Genomic DNA, 9,600 nt, shown 5'->3' with positions numbered 1-9,600 from the left:
TTCCATTGATCACAGTGAGGCTTTGAGTAAACATGCTGCACATTGCACTGTAATGCTACAATTCTGTGCATCTTATGTGAGGGTAAATCCCATTGAACTCAGTGGGGCTTACTTATGAATAGACATGTACAGGCTATATGAAACAAATGTTCTGCCTCAAGAATAAAGCCTGTGTCATTAAGAAAAGCATCAACACATGTGTTACTTATAAACAGGGATACAGAGGATTTAATTGTGCGTTTTGATTGTATATAGATAGGTGACAGTACTTGAAAGGTTGTTACACAGAGGAGGGCCAGGATCTCTCCTCCATCACCCCAGAGTGCAGAATATGGAATAATGGCCTCAGTTTACAGAAAGCCAGATTTTGGCTGAACATCAGGAAAAACATCCTAACTGTTAGAGCGGTATGACAGTGGACCCTATTGCTTAGGGAGGTGGTGGGCTATCCAACACTGGAGGCATTTCAAGAAGCAACTAGACAGTCATCTGTCGGGTATGCTCAGAGCTTGGCAAAGTTACTTTTTTGAACTACAACTCCCATCAGTGGCCATGCTGGCTGGGGCTGATGGGAGATGTAGTTCAAAAAAGTAACTTTGCCAAGTTCTGGGTATGCTTTAAGTTGGATTTGTCCATTGAGCAGGAGGCTGGACTCGATGACCTTATAGGTCCCTTCCAGAGCTTGGAAGTAACTAGTTACAAGTAACGAATTATTTGTAATTTATTACTTTTTTGAGTATATTTTGCTGGTAATAGAACAAGTAGTAACTTCATCACTTTTGAGGAGTAATTGTAATGTTTCCAGCAATACTTTTGCGCATTACTTGGGGGAGAGCAGCGGAAATCTTCTGCTCCTCTGATTTGTGAATAAAAATCATGTACTTCAAATTGGGCTTCCTTCCTGCTTATGGGTGCTTAGCAGACGACGAGGAAGGAGATGGAGAGTGAGATGGGGTGGAGAAAACAATTGTTTAAAAACTGACAGGAGTGGAAGGAGAAAACAGCTGGAGGCAATATATATATATATACAAAAAATATGTGTGAGATTCTGTTATGCCATGCTGTTAATCTTATGGATAAAAAAGTTATTCTACTACCCTCTGTGTGTGTGTGTGCTTATTTTAAATGTTGGTTTAGGCTACCCAGATGTGCAGCAGCCAAGGCCAGCACCTTGTAGGCAATTTTTTTAAAGTAACTAAAATGTAATTGTAGCAATTACTTTTGAGCAAAAGTAATCAGTTACTTTCAGAGCAATTGTAATTGTAACGGTAATTACTACTTTTGGGGGGCCATGAAACTGTAACTGTAATTTATTACTTTTTAAAATAAATCTTCCAAGCTCTGGCCCCTTCCAACTCTACTGTTCTATGATTCTATGATTTGAACTGTTTGCTGCCTACATAGGAAGAATATGTAGATGTATCCTAGAAACAATGACTAATGTATTCAGAAAATGTTTTTGTACTAAGGTAACAGAGTAGGACGTGTCCCAGCAGGACACCCTGACTATTCCGCAGCTGTGACTCAGTTTTGTGATGTACATCTGGTCTTCTAACTTACACCTTTAATCTCTGCCATGTATGATGGCCCACTCTGATCAGGCCTTTTAAATGCCACTTGGCTTCTAGAACACACATGTGCATCATCAGGCAAAGAATGAGGACATGATTTTAGACTATTGTCTAACTACATGACTTCTTCACATATTGAAACACGTTGTATGATTCAACCCCAAAATGTAGAAAAAGAGAATAGACCAAGTCAGCTGGCTTAGAGAACGTAGCTGGCTGGTTATATAGAAACTGCTTCCAGGGAACATGGCCCTCTTTTGGATCATTCCAAGCAGAGAAATCACCTTTCATATGCAATCATTTTTACACTTTAAAAATGACAGCATCCTGGATGCTTTTCCAAATTAAACTGTCTTTTGGATGGAGATGGCACTACAGGAGTAGATTTCAGGATCTCAGGCTTTGTCAGCTCAAGATTCTACTTCTCTCAGGTAAAACAATGGATAATATTATGTTAAATTGTTAGCCTAATGTCAAGTCAAGTTGCTGTATTGCAGGGCTAGGCAATATTGAGGGCCCATGGCATTTTCTTGGGTATAATCTCTTAAGGCCTCATGCTGGCAGCGGATGGGGCAGGAGCCAGTAGTAGGCAGGCCACCCTTTTTCTCTTTCTTTCTGACAATCCCATTTGTCTGGAGAGGGACAGCTCACTCTTGCTGGAGGTGTGAACTGATTGGGGTTTGGATGGTTTTTTAAATTAGCCTGGGGACTAGGACCAGGTGCAAAAGAGGACAGGACTTCTGCAGATGTGGCTTGCATGACAAGCAACACCTGTACAACTATTAAAGGTGCAGAAGCCCTGTCCTTTTTTGCATTTGATCACCCTACCAAGGGACACAGATTGCCTACCCCTGTTGTACCAGCACAGTACTTGTTGCATTTGTTGGTAAACATTTGGTGTAGTGGCTCATCTAGAAAGGTCAGGAGTTAAGTTGAAATGTTCACTTTGTTGGTTTTCTGGGGAGAGATGGAGAGGGAGGGAAAATGAGCTCTTTGTTTTCCTTTATTTCTACTAACCAAATATAGTGCCTATACTAAAGGCCATGTTTTTGAAACGATAATCCTGCGCTACTACCTCCATCTCAGAAAGTTTTTCTGTTTGTCAAAGCAGAAGAAGTACATTGAATCATCTGCTTGAATGGAAAAACACATTTTAGGACAGAACGTTAAGCATTTCGAAACTATATAACAGGATTGTTATATATTGTAGACCTATAACTGATCTGCGACAAATGGGAAGTCAACATTTTATTTTATTGTTTAATTATTTTTTTGTTTTGTTTTTTGTCTTTGAAAATTTGAATAAAAATTAATGATAAAAAAAAAGCATTTCGAAACTTAAGGTTAGATTATTAGTAGTACTCAAAAATGTGCACTGGAACATTAACTTGTTAAATATTGTACATCTGTATGTATACTGTAAAGAAGTATCTATAAACATACAAGTGAAACAGAATGAGTATCTGTATCAGGTTTGCCACCATGTTTACTTAGAAGTAAACCCCACTGATATAATGGAATTTACTTAATTCACATTTGCTTAGGATTGCAGCCTTGGTTTCAAAAGTGATTAATGCCTTTGTCCAGCTTAAAAGAACTTACTTATCAGGTTAACCCTTCTTAAAATTAGGATCCACTTTAGGGTATCCAAGCTTTGGCAATGAACATTATTTGCTGTTTATTTAGAAACCTGAGAGTTTCAGAGAGTGCATTGTCTGCCTTCTTGCCCATGGCCTTTGAAACATCAGCAAATTGCTTTGACTGGGCTATATGAGTACTACTAAGCAATGCTGAATGCTGTGCCACCTCTCACCTCGTCTCCAGGGACCACCATATTTGCTGACAATTTCTGAACGTACATGCCTACTGTAACAAATGAGACTGGTGATGAGAGATTTTTCAGTTGCATGTATGTGAATATCTGGACCTTCATGTTCCTCCTGGAGGGCTTGCTCCATATTTTGTCAGGAGAGTCAGAGTTGCCTTGTTTCTTTTGAAGTTGGTTCACATGTGATTCCTACCATCACAATTGTGGCCTTGGTCATTGGCATGGCCAAGATCTTGCCCCTCCGTTTTTGGCGAATAGCCTCATCTGTCAGGAGAAGCACAGGTGAGGTTACAGTATAGTGAAAGCAGACATTGCTGCCTTTCCCAGCAGTACACATAGTCCTGGCCAGGAAGAAGTCCATGCATTATTACTGTAACCTTGCACTGTTCAATGCTGTACAGATAATTATGAAATAACATTGTGTTCAGAATGTGTTCTCTGAAGAGAAGGGATGGGGAACTGTGGTTGCTAGACTACAGCTGTCATCATCCTTGACCATTGGCCACACTTGCTGGGCCTGATGGGAGTTGGAATTCAACAACATCTGGAGGGCCATAGGTTCCCCACCGTTTCTGTAGAATAAGGCTGGAATCCTGTGCACACTGACTTGGTTGGGAGTCAACCCTCTTGAACTCAGTGGGACTTCTTTCACAGTGAATATGCACAGGAATGTGTGGGAAATGTAAGCCATCTAGAGGAACATCAGTGCTAATGGATGTTAGCTTCAGGGCTATGATGTTGTATTCAGAAATAGTTTTGCTGTGGTTTCAGTTGGGAACAGAAACATGGCATTGATGTATTGCCTTCTTTCCTTTTTATATAAACCACTGCATTTCATCATAATTGTACTTCATTCAACTGCAACAACATTAGGATTTCAGTTTGTTGTATAAATAAATAAATATATGAATAGACAACAAATTGAAATCCTAATGTTGCTATCACTGAATGAGGTAGAAATTGTTAGATTCTGTGCTATATTATAATCTGAGAAAACTATTAGTAAAAATGTTATCTAACAAGAATATTGTCACTATCAAAATCTAGTCTCTCTCTCTCTCTGATCTATTCTATCTAATCTATTTTATCTATCTATCTAATCTATCTATCTAATCATTGTCCATTGGACCTGCACCAAATCTTTATGTGGAAGGTTTTTTGGTAGGCTCTAACACTTCATTTTTTCAGTTGGCCTTCCAGGTATGATACAGGAATACCCTGATTTATGTACCTTCATTTAACAGACCCTCGCGATTACGGACATGCTCCATACTCCACCATACCCCACTTAACATACCGGCGCTTTGCAATTACGGACACTGACGGAATGCCCGAATTTGCGTTCCACGTGCTACGTGCGTTGCAGACCGTTGTCTCCCGTAGCGTTCAGAGCGATCATAGCAACTCTGAGCCACTGCTGACCTGAAGGCTCTCGTTTACAGTACAGTACAGTAAAGATCTTCTTTAAATTGTTTAAATTCTTTAAATTGTTACTACAGTACAGTACTGTACTTTACTCTGTACAGTATAGAGCGATCAGAGCTCTGCCTGCCCTGGCCTAGGTCGGTGGCGGCAGTGTGTGTGTGTGGGGCACCTTGTGCTCTTTACAGTACTGTAGATCGCCTGATTTCATTTTATACCTCTCCATTGTCCCATTTTATACCTCTCCATTGTCTCCCATTGTCTCATTGTCCCATCTTCCTTTCCTGCTTTGATTGTGATAAAAAAAATTCTTTAGATTCCTGATTTCATTTTATACCTCTCCATTGTCCCCCATTGTCCCATTTTCCTTTCCTGCTTTAATTGATTGTGATAAAAAAATTTAATTTTTTTTAAAAATTCTTTAGATCCCCAATTTCATTTTATCCCTCTCCATTGTCCCATCTTCCTTTCCTGCTTTAATTGAATACTTTTCTCTCTGTCTCTGCCCATCATTAGTTCTGGCTTTTGCCACTGCTGGCTTGTGACTACCAATAGTGTGTGTGTGGGGTGTGTGTGTATTGGTATTGTTTTCCCTCGCCTTCAGTACAGTACAGTACTGTACAGTATTACAGTACATAATGGCAGATACAAAGAAAAGTCGTAAATCTATTACCTTAGATACGAAGCTTAAAATGATTAAACTGTCTGATGAAGGTGTTTCTCAAGCTGAGATAGGCCGAAGGCTAGGCTTCACTCGAACTACAGTTAACACGGTCATGAAGAGCAAAGAAAAAATTCTTGCGGAAGTTAAGAGTGCTATGCCAGTGAACACAACAAAAATTAGAAAAAAGGATAGCGTTGTTGCAGACATGGAGATAATAGTTTGGATAGAAAATCAGACTGCACGCCAGGCAATGATTCAAAGTAAGGCCTTAAGCCTATTCAATGACCTGAAGGCTAAGAAAGGTGAGGCAGCGAAGGATGCCGAATTTGTTGCAAGCCGTGGATGGTTTGATAGGTTCAAGAAGAGGTCTAACCTACATAACATCAAAGTGGAAGGAGAGGCAGCTGCTGCAGATACTGAGGCTGCAGAAAGCTATCCACACAACCTTGCCAAAATTATTGAAGAGGGAGGCTACTCCAAGGAACAAATTTTTAATGTGGATGAGACTGGGCTGTTCTGGAAAAAGATGCCTGCAAGAACCTTCATCGCCAGAGAGGAGAAAACAATGCCAGGCTACAAGCCAGCTAAAGAAAGAATAACCCTTCTGTTAGGTGGCAATGCTTCTGGTACCCTAAAGCTAAAGCCTATGCTAATTTATCGTTGGGAAAACCCTAGAGCTTTAAAGAACTACGTTAAAACTAGACTTCCAGTGCATTGGAGGTCTAATAGAAAAGCATGGGCGACCAGCCGTTTTCAAAGATTGGTTTGACACCTGCTTTGTACCAGAGGTGAAAGCCTATTGCAAGGACAACAATATCCCTTTTAACATTTTGCTCCTTGTAGACAATGCTCCTGGCCACCCTCAAACGTTAGATGAACTGAACCCTAACATTCGAGTGGAATTCCTACCACCGAATACCACCTCACTCCTGCAGCCCATGGATCAATGTGTCATAGCCACCTTCAAGTTGAACTACTTGAAAAGAACCTTCAGTAAGTGTATTGCAGCAATAGATAATGAAGAGGGGACAGGGCAAGAAGTCCTAAAGAAGTTCTGGAAAAGCTACGACATCTTGGATTGCATCAAAACTATAAGAGATGCTTGGAATGACATCAAGGAAACAACAATGAAAGGGGCCTGGAAAAAAATATGCCCACAGTTTGTTGATGATGTCGAAGCCTTTGAAGATCCTGTAGCTAATGTTACTGAAAATATTGTAGAGATGGCAAGGCAGTTAGAGCTGGAATCGGAGCCAGAAGATGTTGCTGAACTTATGGCATCCCATACTGAACCCCTCAGCAATGAAGATCTTCTGGAACTCGAAGAGGAGAGAGAAGAAGAAAATGTGCCGGATGAGGATGAGACCATGAAACAGCCTGAAGGCCTAATTTCAAAAATTCTCTTGGAAGCTTTCCGTCATCCTGATAGCGCCATGGCTCTTTTTGAAAAGCATGATAGGGACTTTGAAAGAAGTTCCAAAGTCAATGGTATCATTTCGGGGGCTTATGCCTGTTACAAAGAAATCTACAGGGAAAAGAAAAGAGCTACAGTTCAAACCTCCTTAGACACTTACTTTTGTAAAAGGCCAACAGCAGCACCCAGTCAATCTCCCAGACCATCAACATCCACTGAAAGTCCATCTCTAGCATCGACATCAGCCCCAAGCCCTACTTCTACTTCAGGTAGTCCATCCAAATCGCCAGCAAGAAAGCGTCTAGCCCTTGATGACTCGACTTATGAAGTAGAAGATATGCCCTCTCCTTCATCCTTCCTACAATACATGTAAATTTTCGTTCATCCATTTCGCGTCTGCCAGCTGACATTAACGGTAAGCTTACCCTTTTTCATGAAGGGTTTATTTTATTTTATTTTATGTTTATTTTAGTTATAAATGCGTTATTTACATCAGTTATGCCCGTATATGATGATTGCAGTCCAGTACATGCATCGATAAGTGAAAAAAAAGTAGTGCTTCACTTTAAGTACATTTTCACTTTACATACACGCTCCGGTCCCATTGCGTATGTTAATGCGGGGTATTCCTGTATTCATTAGCTGGGTGGTGGTCTGACTCAATTATGTTATCTCCAGTTCTGTAAGAAAGAATGAAAAATATGTCAAGTGTTGCTGACTTGAAGAGGTGATCTTTTAAAAGTTTTAAATTTTGCACTGTTTTTATCTTTTGTTTTAATTGTAACAAAAGCCCATTCTCTAGAAAAGCAGCCTAACAGTATTGTACATTAAAAAAATGTGTTTATAAGAATGTGGAAGCCCCCCCCCAAAAAAAACAGCATGTACATCTGATTAGAAGAACAATATTTGAATGGTGGGTACATCGATTACTTTTTTGACTGCTGTAGTATTTTAATACATGTATAGCATCTGCAAAATGTGTTAAAATCCTTATCTTCCAGCCTGACCATCAGGAGGGGAGCATTTTCCATCTGTATGAGTGTTGCACAATAAAGACTGAGCAGATTGGGATTCCCAGTCCCTGTGCTGTTGCCAGGGATTGAGTGATGAAGACTAAAAGAATGGAGACGAATATAAGAGAGGCCAGATTCTCACACCAGTAACTAGTCCAAGTTGCAGGCAATCCTTGCCCATGTGGAGGATCTAGCAGTGTGTCATCTGTCACTGTTCCAATCCTGCAATGGTTCAGAAGAATCTCAAATTAGCTTGCCAAGTGTATCAGGCTATCAAGCCCTAAGATAATTTTGGACCTGTTCATATGCCACCTATAAGCATGTGTTTGCTGCTTCCCTCTCATCCTGTGGAAATCTGGACATCTGTGGGCGTGGGAGCTCTGTCGACTTGGGCGTCTGTGTAGATCTTGGTGCCTACAATTGACGAGTTTCTGGCTGACCCTGGTTCATGGACAAGTTGAATTTCACCGCCAGGCGGGGCCCCCCTCCACTACCTAGCCTGTATCCCTTGTCATCATGCAGGAACCTCACGCTGCCGCCTATACCGGCCCCCAGCCCATACACCGTTGCTGACCACCACTAACACTATTACCGGGTCTGCTCTGTTGTTGTCGGGCGAGAGTAAGGAGGCTTCAGACAAGAACAGAATTAGGTTCTATTTTATTGTTTAGATTTTCAATACTTGATATTATGATGTTTTTGTATGTTTTTGTTTTGTACGTCGCCCAGAGTGGCTGGACAACCAGCCAGATGGGCGACTAATAAATCCAATAAATAAATAAAGAAATCCAGTTGTGTACAATTGCCTTCATGTAGGATTAATTTTCTGAATCACTTTGTGAGTATTGCTGGTGACATGACAACACCTGAATCTTATAGGTATTGGCAAATGCATACTGTCATCTTGCCAAATATTGGGAACCAACACAAAGGCTCTTCCATAGTAGATTGCTATTATGAGTTCAGTGACATGTGAACAGCTGCTCTGCCTCTCCAAAGAACTGACACATCCTCAGGAAAACAGGTGTTTGGGGCAAGATTGTCATAGTGTGCCTTGAGTAGTTTTACTCTCTGTTTCTGCAACATTAGAGCCAATGGTTCTGTTCTCCGTTCTTGCACATCTTCTTTGTTCATTTAATGGTAAAATGTCAAAGCATCTCATTTCCATTGTTTTTCTGAGTGGGGGTATATAACCTTGATGTCTAAAACAAGAACCAATGAAATGTCAAAGCAGCTCATTTTCATTGCTTTTCTGAGTGGGGGTATATAACCATGATGTCTAAAACAAGAATCAGTGAAATGTAAGAAAATATTAATGTGTCCAACATTTTTCTATAAAATGGAAAGCTTCAGGGTTTTGGAATGGCAAAACAGCTGGTGGAGAAAGAGTTAAATTGGGGGTCACATTAGTGATGGGCAGTAATCGATTTGCCATCTGATTAATTATTTCTGATGTTCTCTATCTTTGCGGAGAGAATTTTGAAGTAGCAACTCTCCGTGCCTGGTTTCTGATTCATTCTTCTTTTTTTCCTATTGGTTTTTTCAATTTGCTTTGAAAACATCAATAGTGTGAGTGATACTTTTATCAATCTTTGTGTAATCTCTTCAAATATGGATTCCCTTTCACTGATGTCAGTGAAGTGTTGATTGTAACTGACAGACACAAAGCAGCAGGGGAGAATGAGGTG

The 9,600-nt window shown here is 40.4% G+C and overlaps 1 pseudogene; it reads left to right on the top strand.

The window, feature by feature from the left end:
• Positions 1-3,620: 3,620 nt before the first annotated feature.
• Positions 3,621-7,020, top strand: LOC133363323 (tigger transposable element-derived protein 1-like; annotated as a pseudogene).
• Positions 7,021-9,600: the final 2,580 nt, after the last annotated feature.

This window comes from Rhineura floridana, chromosome 8 (genome assembly GCF_030035675.1).
Source record: "Rhineura floridana isolate rRhiFlo1 chromosome 8, rRhiFlo1.hap2, whole genome shotgun sequence".
NCBI lineage: Eukaryota > Metazoa > Chordata > Lepidosauria > Squamata > Rhineuridae > Rhineura > Rhineura floridana.
The sequence above is the reverse complement of the archived record's forward strand: the minus strand, read 5'-3'. Positions and strand labels throughout refer to the sequence as shown.